The 18,729-nt window shown below is 42.9% G+C and overlaps 1 long non-coding RNA gene across 3 annotated transcripts; it reads left to right on the top strand.

Moving 5' to 3' along the window:
- The first annotated feature begins 10,942 nt into the window (after positions 1-10,942).
- On the top strand, positions 10,943-16,141 carry LOC124683811. 3 transcript variants are annotated; one of them, XR_006996823.1, is made up of 5 exons: positions 10,943-13,326; positions 14,153-14,214; positions 14,525-14,644; positions 15,309-15,673; positions 15,916-16,141. It is a non-coding gene; the product is annotated as an uncharacterized LOC124683811 (long non-coding RNA). The 3 variants fall into 3 exon arrangements; XR_006996824.1 differs by having other exon boundaries at positions 10,948-11,268; positions 13,269-13,326; positions 15,309-16,141; XR_006996822.1 differs by having other exon boundaries at positions 10,950-13,326; positions 15,309-16,141.
- Positions 16,142-18,729: the final 2,588 nt, after the last annotated feature.

An 18,729-nucleotide genomic window follows, 5' to 3' on the forward strand; every position in this document is an offset into this window, starting at 1 on the left:
GGCAGCCACGAGGCATTGTGAGGCGAAGCTAGACGACACAAGTCTCGGCAATGTCTCATAAGGCCGTACCGGTATGGTTGGGGCGGGCGTGCAGGCTAGACGGCAGCGTGACAGCGCGACGAACGGCCGGATAGTCTGCCCCGGACGCCGGTGCAATTTGGCTGGACTATCCTATTAGACAATGTAATAGGTCTTCTCTCCTCTATATATACATATACCATATGTATTGTGTATTGGATATGTATGTACATACGATGTACTTGTGCCCACTATATAACACGAAGCCCGTACCAGATCCACGTACGGTTCCCCTAACAAACATTAACATGGTATCAGAGCGGTCTCTTCCCTGACCTAGCTGCCAAGCCGATCGCCGCCGCCGCCGCTGAAAACCAGCCGCCGCCGCTGCCATCAAAAACCTTTGCCGCCGCCGCACGCCTTCGCTGCTGCCGCTCACATACACAACCAAAGACCAAAACCTCACAACCAAGCTCGCCGCTGCTCCTTAGCCGCCGCTGTCCAAAACCCAAAAATCCTAGACACCCAGAACTCAAATCCGCCGCCACCGCTCCTCTAGCCGCCGCCGCCCAAAACCCAACATCTCCAAAAACAGATCAGCTGCCGCTGCTCACCTAGCCGCTGCTGCCTCCAAAACCCACAACCCAATCCAAACACATCTAGTTCACACATCTGCATCCGATCATGACGTCGTCCTCCTCTGCAACTGCTTTGGCTGCTGCCCTGGGTGCTCCTCCGACCTAGCTTCTGACACGGGACAATGCTCTCATCTGGAAGGCCCTGGTTGTCCCTACTCTCCGTGGCGCATGTGTACTTGACCTGGTTGAAGGTGAAGACAAGGCCCTTGTCAAAGTTCTGGAAACCGAAGATTCAAACGGCAAGAAGGTGACGATTCCAAACCCCAACTATGCCACCTGGATTGCTCGTGATCAACAAGTCCTTCGTTGGCTGTTGAATGCCTTGTCCCCGAATGTGCTAGCCCATGTCATTGGTCTTGAAACGTCTACTGAAGTTTGGGATGCTCTCAACACCCATGTCTCCGCCTCGTCAAAAACTCGTGTGCAACACCTCAGGACAGCTCTTGTTGAGACAAAGAAGAATACAATGTCTGCTGAAAAGTACTTCTCCAAGATGAAGACTATTGCTCAGGAGCTTGCTGCTGCCGGGAAGCCCATAGATGATGATGAACTTGTGTGGTATGTGTTGAAGAATCTGGGTGGGGACTACAACAATCTGATCACCGTTGTTCGTGCAAACCCAAACACCACTCTATCTGATTTATTTGGCCAAGTTCAGGCATTTGATAGATTGCACAAGACTGAAGATACAAGTTTTACCTCCTCCGCTCACCTTGCTCGCCGTGGTGGTGGTGCTCCATCGCGGGGCCAAGATCGCTGGCATGATGACCGTGGTGGCCAAGACAGTGATGAGGACATCTCTATGATAGATACAACCAATACTTCTACAACCACATCTCAGGTACATTCGTACTAGGAATCCTTCCTGATATATATGAGAATATGATGCTGCCTAAATCAAATGTATTTATATTATTTAGGAATGGATCTAGCATGGACGCCAAGCATTGAATTAGGAACGTGCATGGAGATGGCAACAGACCTGGAAGGATTCAGGATGGCGCTGCAAGCGAGGATTTCAGAACATTGAAGCCACCATAGTGAAGCAATGATGCTTGGATGAATTATACAAGTTACTCCATCATACAATTTATGGTGTTGCATCACCTTATTTAATAGGTCAGGCCCATGTATTTTCGGATTAGGTATTTTAGGGGATTTTAAGAGGCCATATAAGTGGAGGAAGGCCCATTTAGGGGTGTTTTGGCCAACCCTAGCTGGTTGGACGAAAATCCCTTGACTTCCCTCATATATATCCCTCTGTAGCCGTCATTAGAGCTTGGATTTTGATTAGATTAAAAGTTAGCCAATTGCTGCAACTACGTGTACTTCTTTTGAGGCCAACGCCCAGAACAAGACCGACTATTCAGAATCCCACCATTATTATCAATCAAGCTTTCATCTCTATTCGCAATATTCTGATTGCATCTTTAGTTCTTACTTGTTCTCGATTTCAGGTAGGAATTAAGACCCTTGTTGGTCAGTCTGATCGTGCTCCCACAAGATCAGTAACTCACGGAGATTGTCCTAGCGATTGCATTGGCGCACGAGCTTTGCACGTGTAGTCGGATCGTCAAGCACGAACTCCACCAACAAATCGAATTATCCTCGTCTCATCGAAAGATCGGCCACCTTTGCCCTATCAAGTGGTATCAGATTTCAGGTTGCTCGGTGAGATTTACAGTTTTCCTAGTGTAGATTTGTTTTTACCTACAGCCCAGAAAAAGCCCCACAAAAATATATTAGGTTTAGATCATCCGTCCCATAGCCCCTGCCAAGCCATTGCATGATCTTTTCGGTTTTTGCTCTTTGAGTCTTCATCTGCAATCGTCGTGTCGCGTGCTGGTCTTAGCGTCTAGAGTCGTTAGAGTTTCGAGTTCTGGTCATAGTAGTCACGCCGCCGCCGCACCATCTCCGCTTGTTGTCCTCGCCATATCACCGCCAGCATACACTTCCGCCACATCTGCCATCAACTCATTGTTGTTCCCCTGTTCTTCCCATCATAGTAGGGTCTTTCTTGATCTTCGTTTCAGAGTTTTTTCGGGTTTTAGATCTGTTTTCTTGGTCAATTTCGCGTTTTCTTGATCCTGATAGCAGTCTAGCTGGAAAAAAAAATTCTAGGCGCCCTACCATACAGACCTCTATGGTCATGCGCCAAGGTAGATCCAAAAAAAAAAATTCTGGGCGCCCTACCATAGAGACCTCTATGGTCATGCGCCAAGGTAGATCCTAAAAAAAAACTGGGCACCCTACCATAGAGACCTCTATGGTCTGGTGCCAAGTTAGATTCAAAAAAAAAAATCTGGTCGCCCGACCATAGAGACCTCTACCCTCTAGCGCCAAGGTAGAGTCCAAAAAAAAAACGGGGCACATTACGATAGGTGCCTCTATCCTCCAGCGCCAGTTTCGCTGCCCCTTGCATCTTGTGCCGCGTCGTTACCTCGTTGGTGATTTAGGCTCGCGTCTCTAATACGATCTAGCCTAGGACCAGCACAGTACCTTCGTTGAGCGTTTACTCAATTTGCATCGCTGATTTGATTACTGTGCCACCATATCACTATACTTTGCCTTCCCAGAGCTTCACAGATATCTCCACGTGCACTGTGTCGACCCCTGGTAATCGCTTTGGCAATCTTTGGAGAAGCTGATCTTTGCGGGTTGCCATATCGCCTTCCTCCTGTTTGGTAAGAACTTGTAAGAACTTCGTATTTTGCTTGACGAATTACGCGTGAACCACCATATTCCGTAGTTTGTAGGCACATACGTTTGTGCTTTTTGGGTACTAACCATGACAGGAATTGAGGACCAAGCCATCGACCCGAGTACCATGACGACTACGGAGCCGCATGTGCAACCATTTACAGGAGATCATGATCAGGTTATATTTTTACCAGTTTATGAGGGTAGATATAATACAGATGCTTATTTTGATTGGGAGTTTGAGGTTGACAATATTTTTGGATGCCATGATTTTACTGAACATGAGAAAGTAAGAATTGTCACCCAAACTTTTATTGATCTTGCTTCCGTTTGGTGGGACTGGAATTATAAAGAAAATGTTGATAATAAACCTATTACTTGGGTAGATTTAAAATATGTTTTGAGACGTAGATTTGTGCCTCTTTATCATCAACGTGAAATGCTCCGCAAACTTGAACGATTAGAACAAGGTAGTAACACCGTGCATGTTTACTATCAGGAATTTAAATTTTACATGTACCATTGTGATATAAATGAATTTGAGGAAAGTACTAGAAACATGTTTTTCAACGGTTTGAACCCTGATATTAAGGTTATGTTTAAGTATATTCCTCGTTCTACTATTGGTATATATGTTCGAGCTTGTGCTTTTGAGAAACACATACAGGAGAAAACGTTGGACCATTCCAACTCCTTCAAGTCATGCACACTAGCACCGGTTGTTTCTTCCAACGTTCCACGCATGGATATTGTTGTGCGAGTCACCCAGCCACAGACTTGTGACACGTCGCTGCGAACATCTTCTACGTTGGAGTCCCAAGGTAAAATTGAAGGTACTGATTTTGTCCTTCCACATGTGACTGATGAATTACATGATGATCTACATATGTCATGTGATGATTTGTCTATTGAGTTGATTGAGGATAGAGCTGTCACTTTGAAACAATCTTCTGATCAAACAATAGAGATGCTTCCTAGTTTTGTTAATGAACTTAAAATTGGTAAATATCATGTTGATATTAATATACCATGTGTTGAGTTCACTGATGATTTGGCCACATCGCCTATATTAGAGGATCATACTACTGATTTGCAAGTACCATGTGATCATACCACTGAGATTGATGTTGCTGTGAGCGCAATTAGTCATGTTTTCAATTCTTCTTTGACGATGTGTGCGTCCACTGAAATTATTAGTGCTGAATTGGATTCTTCTATTGATTTAAGTACACCCACTGAATTGCATGCTACAATACCAAATGAGTTACATGCTAAGAGAAATTTTTGGCTGGATGTACCAATTGATCACTTTAATCTGTCTTGGAATATGAGTGCACCCACTGAAATTATCATTGATATGACTAGCAATCTTTTGGTTGACTCTAGTTATGACAGACCTACATATTTTTGTGTACCATGTGCTGTTTTTCATTCCTCTATTGATATGAGTGTACCAACGGAGACTTTTGTTTCCAAGGATGATCATGTGTTAGGAACTTGTGTAACTGATATACCAACTATGTTAAACACACCTGTTGTACAAGTTAATTCTTCCATATCTATGAGTGCACAAACTGAAATTCTTGCTCCTGATATCGCACCTTGTGACTTGAAAGATGACTCTAGTATGGATCATATAAAACTGGTTATGAACAATGAAGTGTTGGCTAAGATTTCTCATGCTAATTCTTTGTTTTCTGTTGTGATGGATCCACCTATATCTTTGTCACATGCTAGACATAAAATTGATGAACTTCCCTGTTTAAAGAGTGTCTACGCCCCTGATGTTACTTTTAATTTGGTTGGGCAGTATGACATAGTGGATATTTTTATGGTACATAGGATTTGCATCATCTGTGATGATTCTTCTAGTCGATGTTCCAACAAACCTGAATTTGTGAATATGCTTTCTCATTTTGATATGACCTCCAATGTTGGTATTCATTCTATGCCAAATAACTTGCTACAAAATTGTTTAATTCAACATTGTGTGGCTAGTAAATTTGAGACCTTACAGTTTGGTTTACCAACTTTGGGATGGTTTAATGATGAGCATTATCATTTGAAAGGAGTTAAAATGTGCTTCACTTATATCTGCAAATTGAGTTGTGATAAATGTTTTATGGGGACTAATAAGCTTCTACGCTACTACAATACTGGAATATGTACAAACTTAAATGGGAAACATGAGAGATCTGTTAAAACGGATGACATATACATATTGTTATCACCAGAATTTGACCGGATCAGAGGTGGGCCGCGATTAAAGATGGGCTTGAAGAATATACATGGAAGAAATACATGAATCGGCATTGTATACAAAGTTTGGGCTAGTTTGCCCGTGTATCTGTAAATATAGTAGGATACGTGTCGGTTAGATAGAATTTGGCTCGTGCACGGTTGGGATTCTTCCCACGTTAGAAAGTCTACGGACTATAAATATGTATCTAGGGTTTATGGAATAAACAACAATCACGTTCTCCACAAACCAATCTAGGCGCATCGCCAACTCCCTTGTTTCGAGGGTTTCTTCCGGGTAAGCATCATGCTGCCTAGATCGCATCTTGCGATCTAGGCAGTAACGTTTATTCGTTGTTCATGCGTTGCTCGTGCTGAAGCCTTGTTGATGGCGAGCAACGTAGTTATCATAGATGTGTTAGGGTTAGCATTGTTCCGTTGTGTTACATGCTTTCGTCCATGCAACCCTTGGACGTCTAGCCGCCCTTACGCCTATCTTAGGTGTAAGGGCGGCACCCCGCTTGATCGTTATTTAGTAGATCCGATCCGTTATGATTGCTCCTTGTTCTTCAAGAATTAGTTTAATATCTGCATAGTTAGGCCTTACAAACGGGTTGAAGGATCCAGTGGCACGTAGGGTGTAGTTTGCTAGCCCTAGACAGGATGTTCCGGGGATCAACTTCATGTTGGTTTTTAGGCCTTGTCTAGGGTCGGTTTATGATCACCGTGCGTGGCCGCCAGGCTCAATCACGCGTAGGATGTTCCGATTATGTGGTGAAAACCCCAAATCGTAGTAGGTCGTTTTAGCTTTATTTCGATCAAGCAGGACCACCATGTGACCGTATACCTCATACGGATAATGGGTGGATCGGCTACTTGAGCCGATTCACAGGATAACCTGAGAGCCGATCGAGGCTCGTATTTAATGTTTACGTGTATGCCATGCAGGAAACTAAGCGAAGCAAATCCATCACCTTCCCGACCGGGTATAGGTCAGGTGGCACACCCTTGCACCAGCATCGGACGTGCGTGCCGAGTCTTTGCGGGCCGTCGCTCGAGGGACCAGGGCCAGCCGCAGTCTTGGAAGCCTCCCGGCTCTACTGTGTTGCCCGTCGCTGCTTGCCGGTGGGTTTCTGACCGCAACACATATACCATGCATATACCTTGTTTCTTTTGTTAGCATGTTTACAGAATAAACATCGCCGAGGACAGCTTTTCTTTCAAGAAAGGGAGGATGATGAGGGCATGATTACCTGCGATTTGAAGGCATATCTTGGTGAAAAAGATGAGACTACGTCGAGGACAACTTCAATTCAAGTAGGGGAGGATGATGAGGACATCTCTATGATAGATACAACCAATACTCCTACAACCACATCTCAGGTACATTCATTACTAGGAATCCTTCCTAATATATATGAGAATATGATGCTGCCTAAATCAAATGTATTTATATTATTTAGGAATGGATCTAGCATGGACGCCAAGCATTGGATTAGGAACGTGCATGGAGATGGCAACAGACCTGGAAGGATTCAGGATAGCGTTGCAAGCGAGGATTTCAGAACATTGAAGCCACCATAGTGAAGCAATGATGCTTGGATGAATTATACAAGTTACTCCATCATAAAATTCGTCCATCATACAATTTATGGTGCTGCGTCACCTTATTTAATGGGCCAGGCCCATGCATTTTCGGATTAGGTATTTTAGGGGATTTTAAGAGGTCATATAAGTGGAGGAAGGCCCATTTAGGGGTGTTTTTGGCAAACCCTAGCTGGTTGGACGAAAATCCCTTGACTTCCCCCATATATATCCCTCTGTAGCCGTCATTAGAGCTTAGATTTTGATTAGATTAAAAGTTAGCCAATTGCTGCAACTTCGTGTACTTCTTTTGAGGCCAACGCCCAGAACAAGACCGACTATTCAGAATCCCACCATTATCAATCAAGCTTTCATCTCTATTCGCAATATTCTGATTGCATCTTTAGTTCTTACTTGTTCTCGATTTCAGGTAGGAATTAAGACCCTTGTTGGTCAGGCTGATCGTGCTCCCGCAAGATCAGTAACTCACGGAGATTGTCCTAGCGATTGCATTGGCGCACGAGCTTTGCACGTGTAGTCGGATCATCAAGCACGAACTCCACCAACAAATCGAATTATCCTCGTCTCATCGAAAGATCGGCCACCTTTGCCCTATCAGACAGGTGGCGTGGTGATCGCCCACGCAATCGTGAGGATGGTGGCCGTGGAGGTGTTGGTCACCGTGGTGGCTACCAAGGCCGTGGCAACGGTGGGTATCAGGATCGCCGTCATGATGATGATCGCCCACGTCGCCGTGATGATGGAGATCGGTGTGATGATGGTGCACGCCGTCGTGATCGCCGGCCTACTCGGTTCGTTGACACCACTTGCCAAATATGCACAATTTATGGTCACCCTGCAAAAGACTGTTGGTGGCGTTATGAGGAGGATCGTGATCGTCGTGACAATGGTGATCGTGGCCGCAAGGATGCAAACTTTGCCATGGAGTTGATACAAACTGGTATTATGATACTGGTGCTATTGATCACATCACTGGTGAACTGAATAAGCTCTCCACTCATGATGACTACAATGGTCGTGATCAGGTCCGCACTGCTGAAGGCGCAGGTATGCACATTAGTCATATTGGTCATTCAATTTTGCGCACTCCTCATGCTTCATTTGATCTCAATGATATACTACATGTTCCTAGTGCATCTAAGAATCTTTTATCCGTTCATAAGTTCACCCTTGATAATCACGTGTTCATTGAGTTTCATCCTTTCTTTTTTGTTATCAAGGACCAAGCAACTCGACGCGTCCTCTTTAGAGGCCCTTGCTATGGAGGCCTGATGTCTACGGGTGCTTCTATTCTTGTAGACAGTGTTGGGCCTCCAAGAGCAGAGGTTTGTAGAACAGCAACAAGTTTCCCTTAAGTGGATCACCCAAGGTTTATCGAACTTAGGGAGGAAGAGGTCAAAGATATCCCTCTCATGCAACCCTGCAACCACAAAGCAAGAAGTCTCTTGTGTCCCCAACACACCTAATAGGTGCACTAGTTCGGCGAAGAGATAGTGAAATACAAGTGGTATGAATGAATATGAGCAGTAGTAACGGCGCCGGAAAAGTGCTTGCTGGCGTGCGATTGATGGTAGTAATATTGCAGGAAGTAAAGATGCGATAAAACAAGTAAACAAGTAGCGATAGCAGTATTTAGGAACAAGGCCTAGGGATCATACTTTCACTAGTGGACACTCTCAACATTGATCACATAACAGAATAAATAGATAGATGCTAGACTCTACATCCTCTTGTTGGATGATGAACACCACTAACTGTGTAGGATTACACGAACCCTCAATGCCGGAGTTAACAAGCTCCACAATATTCGATGTTCATATTTAAATAACCTTAGAGTGCATGACAGATCAACATAACCAAACCAAGTACTAACATAGCATGCACACTCGTCACCTTCACACTACGAGAGGAGGAATAGATCACATCAATACTATCATAGCAATAGTTAACTTCATAATCTACAAGAGATCACAATCATAGCCTACGCCAAGTACTACACGATGCACACACTGTCACCATTACACCGTGCGGGAGGAATAAACTACTTTAATAACATCACTAGAGTAGCACACGGATAAATTGTGATACAAAACACATTGCAATCATAAAGAGATATAAATAAGCACTTCACTATGCCATTCATAACAGTGAATAAGTATTACGTGAAATATAGCCTAAGAGACCCACACGGTGCACACACTCGTCACCTTTACACACGTGGGGCAAGGAGTCTCCGGAGATCACATAAGTAAAACCCACTTGACTAGCATAATGACATCTAGATTACAAGCATCATCATATGAATCTCAATCATGTAAGGCAGCTCATGAGATTATTGTATTGAAGTACATAGGAGAGAGATTAACCACATAGCTACTGGTACAGCCCCGAGCCTCGATGGAGAACTGCTCCCTCCTCATGGGAGACAACAGCGTTGATGGAGATGGCGGTGGTGTCGATGTAGGAGCCTTCCGGGGGCACTTCCCCGTCCCGGCGGCGTGCCGGAACAGAGACTCCTGTCCCCCAGATCTTGGCTTCGCGATGGCGGCAGCTCTGGAAAGTGCCCCCGGACACTAGGGCGGTGCGCCCCCCTCGCGAAGCCAAGATCTGGGGGACAGGAGTCTCTGTTCCGGCACGCCGCCGGGGCGGGGAAGTGCCCCCGGAAGGCTCCTCCATCGACACCACCGCCATCTCCATCAACGCTGTCGTCTCCCATGAGGAGGGAGTAGTTCTCCATCAAGGCTCGGGGCTGTACCGGTAGCTATGTGGTTCATCTCTCTCCTATGTGCTTCAATACAATAATCTCATGAGCTGCCTTACATGATTGAGATTCATATGATGATGCTTGTAATCTAGATGTCATTATGCTAGTCAAGTGAGTTTTACTTATGTGATCTCCGGAGACTCCTTGTCCCACGTGTGTAAAGGTGACAGTGTGTGCACCGTGTGGGTCTCTTAGGCTATATTTCACAGAATACTTATTCACTGTTATAAATGGCGTAGTGAAGTGCTTATTTATTATACCCTATATAAAAGCAGTTCAATTTTGCGCTCCCTAATTGATCAGGTCACTGTAGATGAAGAATTTTAGACCGGTCACATACCTTTGTTAAACTACACTTGCACAGTTATTTTCCTTTACCTTTGAATGATTTCTTTCCATCCTTTTTCCTGAGGGATTGGATTGGGTGACCGGCAACCGGCAACAGCCAATTAGTAGCGATTAGTAGCGTTCAGTGAGTTTACAGCTTTACCTCACTTTCCACCGGTTAAAGGGGCAAGTTTTTACCCTACTCACGCGGTCAAAGCGGTGTAGCAGTTTGTCTCCCGAATCATCTCCTGATATCTAGACATATCTCCCTTTTTTTTTTGCGACTCTCTAGACATATCTCCCTGTATCTTCCACTAACCTCCACCTTTGTGCCCATACGAAGCGGAGCTTCTCTAAAATCTCCAATTCCCAGCGGAAGCAGGCCTCTCCCCAGCCTGGCGGCCGCGCCTTCCCGCGCCGGCGTCGATCTCCCCTTCCTCTTCCTACTTCTCTGGCGATGTGGCATCCCCTTTTGATAACGTGGGCCCCTCTTCCCGGCCGATGCTTCGGAGTTGGTGGTGGTCGTGGCTTCCCCTTTGTCCCGGCCGGCGTGTGTGTCCGTGGAGGCACTTACGACGTTTCCCCTCCATCGTGGCAGCCCAGCCCCAGCAGCGGCGGCTTCCTTCGCGCGGGCCGTCGGGCTCTCAGCGCCTCTTCTCCAGCAGCCTCATCGGAACCGCGGCGGCCATGGCATGTTCGCTCTCCAGGGCGGCACTGATAAGGCCGGACATCCGAAGGCCATCTCGCACACCATCGTGCCAATGGCCGTCATGAGATCGATGAGAAACAACGGGTACACACGCCGGCCCATCTAGAATGCCTTGTGCAAGCGGTCCCGCCGGTGCTCGGTGGCCATATGGCGTGATGGTGAGCCACCACCAGGGCGCATCTGCCGGTGCCGACCACAGCCTTACTCCCCCGCTGCGGCGCCATGAGGAGACGAAGTACTCCGCCTACCGCGACCCAATCAGCGTCCAGGTCAGTTTTCTCTGGCCATCACATGGCCGGTGCGTCCCCACCTCATTCCCCATGTTTCCAGTTTACCGTGCAGTTCGCAAAGGATCCTGTGAAAGGTTTCATATGTATGCCGCTGTTGTGGTTCTCTAATTTCTTTACAGAAACCATGTCGCTGCATTTTTTTTTCAGATTCTGTTTTTCCCCAAATTGATGTGCTGCTAGGTTATTAGACCGATGGAAGGAAAAAGAAAATAGATTTCGTTATGCGTGATTGCTGCAGAAGCCGTGTCAGTATCCAACCTAGCCATTATTTTCATTGATGGATGCCTGTAATGATTCTTCCAGTTATGCAATTTATCGACAGTCATGTGTGAATCCCGTAATTCCCGTGTGGCATACTAATTACTGTCAAGTGGAGGCAAATAGTTCATGGTATTTTTCAGTTACCTCCGAACATCCTCTATATTTTGCTTACTTACCATGCCATGCTCCATGTTTCCATTTTCCGAGAACATGACATGTCAAAATGACCAGAATGCCTTCAAACTGATTCCATTAAGTAGTCAAAATCTTCTTGCTTCATTCTTTCCAAGAAAGCTGGATAGAAAGCTCCACCTTTTATTTATCTTCTGGCGTATTTATTCTCTGAGAACATAAAAGCATACATGCTCAATCACATCCAGTACCTTGATCCATTTACTACTGAACATTGTTGTTAACTAACCAATCCATAAGTACTACAGGTATTCTCTCCCTTTACAGGTTTTGATCAGTTACATAGGAGACTGTTAGTTCTCCTTGTGGTTGCATTTCTCCTCAGTTACAATTACTGGATTGAACAACAATGGCTGCTATATATCTATGGATTTTTTTATGAGTTAGTGCACAACTGTGTTCCTATTTATCCCATCCTATTATTTACTGTCAATTTTCACAAAGCAACTGAAGAGATCATAATTGGCATTTCACAATAGAGAGAAACTATAAATTATTAAATGTTACTGAAAAGAAAATTTGCAAGAGATCGATCTACATTATCAGGTCTCTTTTATAACTTCAATAGGCAAGTGAAAATTGCTTTACAAGTTTGTAAACAGTGAAGCTATAAAAACAGTAAAAAGAAATTGTGTCACCTCTGATCGACTTTACCTTAAGGGCATTATATACCTGTAGTGTACATCCAGGAAACTATTATGTGTATGAAAATGAATCATTTTAGTTAGTGTTTATCTGTAGACTCTGATTTAAAATTGGCATAATGTAACTTACTACTTAGGAAGTAAAACATAGACAAAAGGTAGTAACTGGGCTAAGCAAGTAAGGTTGTGTGAAGGATGATACTAATATCAGATTCAGTGGCCAGGGGAAAGACAATGGTACTCATTTAAATCATTTTTGCACGCGGATAATTACGAATCATACTATATCACTACTGTTCCATTCTAATGAAAGCTGAGATAGGGCACTTGTGCATTAGTTTCTCATGATCCACCCATTTCTGCCTCTTTCGCTTATTATATACCTGTAGTGTACGTCCAGGAAACTATTATGTGTATGGAAATGAATCATTTTAGTTAGTGTTGGCCTGTAGTCTCTGATTTAAAACTGGCCTAATCTAACTTACTGCTTAGGAAGTAAAACATAGACAAAAGGTAGCAACTGGGCTGAGCAGGTAAGGTCGTGTCAAGGATGATACTGATATCAGATTCAGTGGCCAGGGGAAAGACAATGGTACTCATTTAAATCAATTTTGCACGCGGGTAATTACGAATTATACTATATAACTACTGTTCCATTCTAATGAAAGCTGAGATAGGCCACTTCTGCATTAGTTTCTCATGATCCACCCATTTCTCCCTCTTTCGCTTAGTGATAAGAATTTTAAATTAGAAACCATGTACTTTAATACCAGTCCTGCAGCTTCCAAGTGTACCGCTTACTACCGCAGCATTTTTACCATAGTTGCATCGATAAGCAGGAATGGCCATATCATTTACTTTGTTTTCCTTATCAATTATCAGATTTTGAACATAGTTGCATGGATAAGCAGGAGATATGTCCTGCAGTTGAAATCCTCAGGTCAGGGTCGATGTTTTACTTCTTCTGTGATTTGTGGTGCTGATTTGTGCTTTTTTTTAATCTAATAATGATCTTCTGTGTGTTATTGACATAAAGTAGGCTTAATCACCTTTGCAATTTCAATATTTTTATCATTATTAGTGTAGTATCGATTCCAAAAAAATTACTCTATTAAGATTGGTAGCACATGCTGCAGCTATATCATGCATGGTTGGTGAATTTTAAGCTCCATATGAACTAAATTATGACCAGAGTAGGGGTTATTACTTTCCTAAGCACTTCCATAATAAAGCAGTTTGTTATATCAAATACATTAAATATAGAGATGCCGGTATTCTTTATTGTTTTCATAATCCGTGGATATAAAGTTACTCTGATATCTCATTTCTTTTATGATTGTGCTTGAATATTTAATATTGTTGGTTTACTATTATCAGTACTGAAATTTGACAACGTTCTTTGATTAACGTGTTAAACCACCAGTCATATCTGTTCTCAAAACATGTTCATTGTAGACACATCTTTATTTCTTCACTTAAATTTCAGGAGTCAGTTTTTGTACATTTATGTGATTTGAGCTTTTGCTACTTCAAAGTTAAGCTATAGTTTTCCTTGGCTATTGTCTTCTCCACTGTGCAGGGTAATTAAAAGTGCAACTTATTAGGTTTGTTTAGCATAAACTGCACAAATGTAGCTACTTCTACATTTCCTCATGTACTTTCGATATAAGGAATTAAGGATCAGAGCATATATGTTTTTTATTGTGGAATGTTTTACTTCTTCATTTGAATCTCATCTAAAGTTGTGAGGCCATTTCACCTTGCAGGTTCGAGCTCATATTAGCAACTGATCTTCTCTCTGTCTCATTTTGAAATGATTATTATCAAGGTAAGACTATAATCCATAGCTTCAGTAAGTTTCAGATCAGTAATTAAGCAATTCTGGTCCGTAAGTGTTCTTCATATTACTAATGAATGCCGAACTAGGTTCCTAGACTTTGCTATGTGGCTCCCGCCACGGTTTTCCTTTCTATTTTGCGAATTATTGATGACCTAATTGGCATCCCATAAACAAATATTTCATATGTGCAGATGGAGAACTCAAGTAATCTTACTGTTTAATGTATTTTTTCCATTTCTGGATAAATAGTTACCTTTTTATGCCCAAACTCCTGATTGAATTGTGTTTGCCGATGCAGGATGGCCAACTCTTGCCACGTGTGTCCGGCGGCAGCAGCCAGTATTTATTCAAGCCTGACACCTCCTAGAGCCCTGGACTCAACATGGATCGATCTGGGCAGTTGTCTTTTTCATATCAGGTTTGAGAGCTGCTCCAAGACTTCCGATTCCTACATACCAGAGTAGAAAATATGGTTTCTTTATTATGGACTTCTGGGGCGCATGATAATGTTTTGTGAAGACTGTTGTTGTTACCTGTTATAAAATGGTTGTACAAAATTCGTTCAGCCGCAACATAATTCTCTTAGAGAAATAGTTAGTGGTAGTTCTAAGAAAATTAAAAAGATGTTCTTCCGAATTAATTGCCCTCTAGGTATGTTATGAACCCCTTAGTATTCTATTTGTTATTCTCTCACTTTCTTCACTTAGCGAGTTGCCATACAAGATAGTGCATAATTTCGTTAGAAAATCTTAATGCTAGCTTCAACAAAAACAGACATTTATTTTGCTCCCATTACTTGATGATCTCAACTAGGGAGTTGTATTTCATGGCACTGTAATATACCATTTCCTATTATACATGTATACACTCCACAATAAAATCCAAGTAGGTAGTTAAGAGTTATTTTATCTTTTCGTCTGACATGTGACAAGTAGCCAGCGAAACAATGGCTTAATAATTTTTTCTCAGAATTTTTTGAGCGTAGAGCTTAAATTTAGAAGTTCTGATCTCAAGTAAGGTGAGTCAAAACTCACCCGTGGTGTGGGGCCTGCTGACTTTATTCGTTTCACTGTAAATTTCAGGTTTGTACTCTCATCTGGCTGAACGAATTGAAGTTGGAGCATTAAGCAAGCCTCAGTGCAGTTTTCCAACGGTGACCACTTGTGAGTCACTGTGATGAATTACCAGCCAATATATCCCATTTGGGTATTCCATTAGAGAACGAGGCAGCAGCACAAGGCACAGACGACGTCACCAGCTGCGAGAGACTAGGGTGCCCTCTCACGATACTGCAGCAGCTGAAGGCAGGGACGTGACCACGCCACCAGTTTCTACGTCTTCGAGAAGCTGAAGCAGCAGATCCGCTGTTGCGAGCTTGCAGACGGCGATGCAACTTCTTTGACGAGCAGCTGGAGCCTCAAATCCACTCCGACCATCTTGCGACACGGTAAGAAGGAAACAGTAGGCACGTCGCTGATTTCTTCATTCTGATCCGCGAGCACTTCTGCTCCGGTACTTCACCCTTCGCAAAATTCTAGCCATGATAAAAACAAGAACGGTGGAAATCAAATTTGGTTAGGGGGAAGCACTGGAGCATGGCTCATCGGCGCATGCTCATCGGCAAGAGGCCGAAGCATCAGGTTCTTGTGCTGAGCCTGCAAGTTTGACCTTTAATCTCAACCTCCCCAGGCCCCTGCACCAGGCAAGAACACCATCTTCGATAGCAAGCCAAGGCTCCAGCTCCCCTCCGCTGGCCTTCCCCCACGAAGAAGATGTACCGGCCCCAGCAGACCAGTAGAAAGATGTATTGGCGCCGGTTGGCCTCCAATGTGTAATGTTGTAAATATGTAGCCCTGCAGTATCATCTGTTGCCCCTCATATTGAGACTTAAGTTAATTTCTATCAAACATCTAAATCGATAGCAGCCTCTGCGACAGAACTAACTTGCTTTGCCACACTTTTCCATGCAAACGATTAGATGTACACTCCAAAATAATTAGCGCTAAATATAAATATGCCAAAAGAACAGCACCACGGGCGCGGCGTGCCGCCGCGCCTATGCATCCTAGTATCTCTTTATGATTGCAATGTGTTTTGTATCACAATTTATCTATGTGCTACTCTAGTGATGTTATTAAAGTAGTTTTATTCCTCCTGCACGGTGTAATGGTGACAGTGTGTGCATCCGTGTTAGTACTTGGCGTAGGCTATGATTGTGATCTCTTGTAGATTATGAAGTTAACTATTGCTATGATGGTATTGATGTGATCTATTCCTCCTACATAGTGTGAAGGTGACAGTGTGCATGCTGTGTTAGTACTTGGTTTAGTCGTGTTGATCTTTCATGCACTCTAAGGTTATTTAAATATGAACATTGAATTGTGGAGCTTGTTAACTCCGGCATTGAGGGCTCGTGTAATCCTACGCAATGTGTTCATCATCCAACAAGAGAGTGTATAGTATGCATTTATCTATTCTGTTATGTGATGAATGTTGAGAGTGTCCACTAGTGAAAGTGTAATCCCTAGGCCTTGTTCCTAAATACTGCTATCGCTGCTTGTTTACTGTTTTACTGCGTTACTACTGCTACCATATTACCACCATCAACTACACGCCAGCAAGCTATTTTCTGGCGCCGTTACTACTGCTCATATATATTCATACCACCTGTATTTCACTATCTCTTCGCCGAACTAGTGCACCTATTAGGTGTGTTGGGGACACAAGAGACTTCTTCCTTTGTGGTTGCAGGGTTGCATGAGAGGGATATCTTTGACCTCTTCCTCCCTGAGTTCGATAAACCTTGGGTGATCCACTTAAGGAAAACTTGTTGCTGTTCTACAAACCTCTGCTCTTGGAGGCCCAACACTGTCTACAAGAATAGAAACACCCGTAGACATCAGGCCTCCATAGCAAGGGCCTCTAAAGAGGACGCGTCGAGTTGCTTGGTCCTTGATAACAAAAAAGGTACTCACACTCCGGATCTCGGCTACTAAGCTATTTTCGCCGTTGTAAGTACTCGAAGCTATTTCCTTTAGATCCTGCAATTGCATCCTTTTGTTTCTTGTTTACACTAGTTTGGCATAATGGACAACAATGAGCTTCTTATTCTATTTCCTGATTTAAGACATGGATGGTTTGATGCGAAAATTAAAAAACCCATGGAACATAATAGTATGAACGCTTTGAACACCATTGTTGCTAATGATATGGAAAGTTCTAAGCTTGGGGAAGCTGGTTTTCATGATCTTGTTAGTCCCCCAAGCATTGAGGAGAAAATTTTCTTTGATGATACTTTGCCTCCTATTTATGATGATTATAATGATAGTGGTCTTTTGGTGCCACCTACTATGGAGAGTAAATTTTGTTGTGATTATACTATGCCTCCTACACTTGATGAGAATAATAATGATAGCTACTTTGTTGAATTTTCTCCCACTACAACTAATAAAATTGATTATGCCTATGTGGAGAGTAATAATTTTATGCATGAGACTCATGATAAGAATGCTCTATGTGATAGTTATATTGTTGAGTTTGCTCATGATGCTACTGAAAGTTATTATGAGAGAGGAAAATATGGTTGTAGAAATTTTCATGTTACTAAAATGCCTCTCTATGTGCTGAAATTTTTGAAGTTACACTTGTTTTATCTTTCTATGCTTGTTGCATCATGCTTCATGAATTTGTTTATTTACAAGATTCCTTTTCATAGGAAGCATGTTAGACTTAAATTTGTTTTGAATTTGCCTCTTGATGCTCTCTTTTGCTTTAACTACTATTTCTTGCGAGTGCATCATTAAAACTGCTGAGCCCATCTTAATGGCTATAAAGAAAGCATCATTAAAGTAAAGACATTGAAGCAACACAATGGAAGATTAAGTTTCAGCGGTTGCTTTCAACTTATAACATGTATATCTCATGGATATTGTCAATGTAAAGTAATATAACAAGTGCAATATGCAAGTATGTAGGAATCAATGCACAGTTCACACAAGTGTTTGCTTCTTGAGGTGGAGAGAGATAGGTGAACTGACTCAACATAAAAGGTAAAAGAATGGCCCTTCGCAGAGGGAAGCATTGATTTCTATATTTGTGCTAGAGCTTTGGTTTTGAAAACATGAAATAATTTTGTCAACGGTAGTAATAAAGCATATGTATCATGTAAATTATATCTTACAAGTTGCAATCCTCATGCATAGTGTACTAATAGTGCCTGCACCTTGTCCTAATTAGCTCGGATTAACACGGATTATCATTGCATAACATATGTTTCAACCAAGTGTCACAAAGGGGTACCTCTATGCCGCCTGTACAAGGGTCTAAGGAGAAAGTTCGCATTGGATTTCTCGCTTTTGATCATTCTTCAACTTAGACACCCATACCGGGACAACATAGATAACGAGATAATGGACTCCTCTTTTAATGCTTAAGCATTCAACAACGAGATAATATTCTCATAAGAGATTGAGGTTTTATGTCCAAACTCGAAACATCCACCAT

This window comes from Lolium rigidum, chromosome 1, assembly GCF_022539505.1.
Source record: "Lolium rigidum isolate FL_2022 chromosome 1, APGP_CSIRO_Lrig_0.1, whole genome shotgun sequence".
Lineage (NCBI taxonomy): Eukaryota > Viridiplantae > Streptophyta > Magnoliopsida > Poales > Poaceae > Lolium > Lolium rigidum.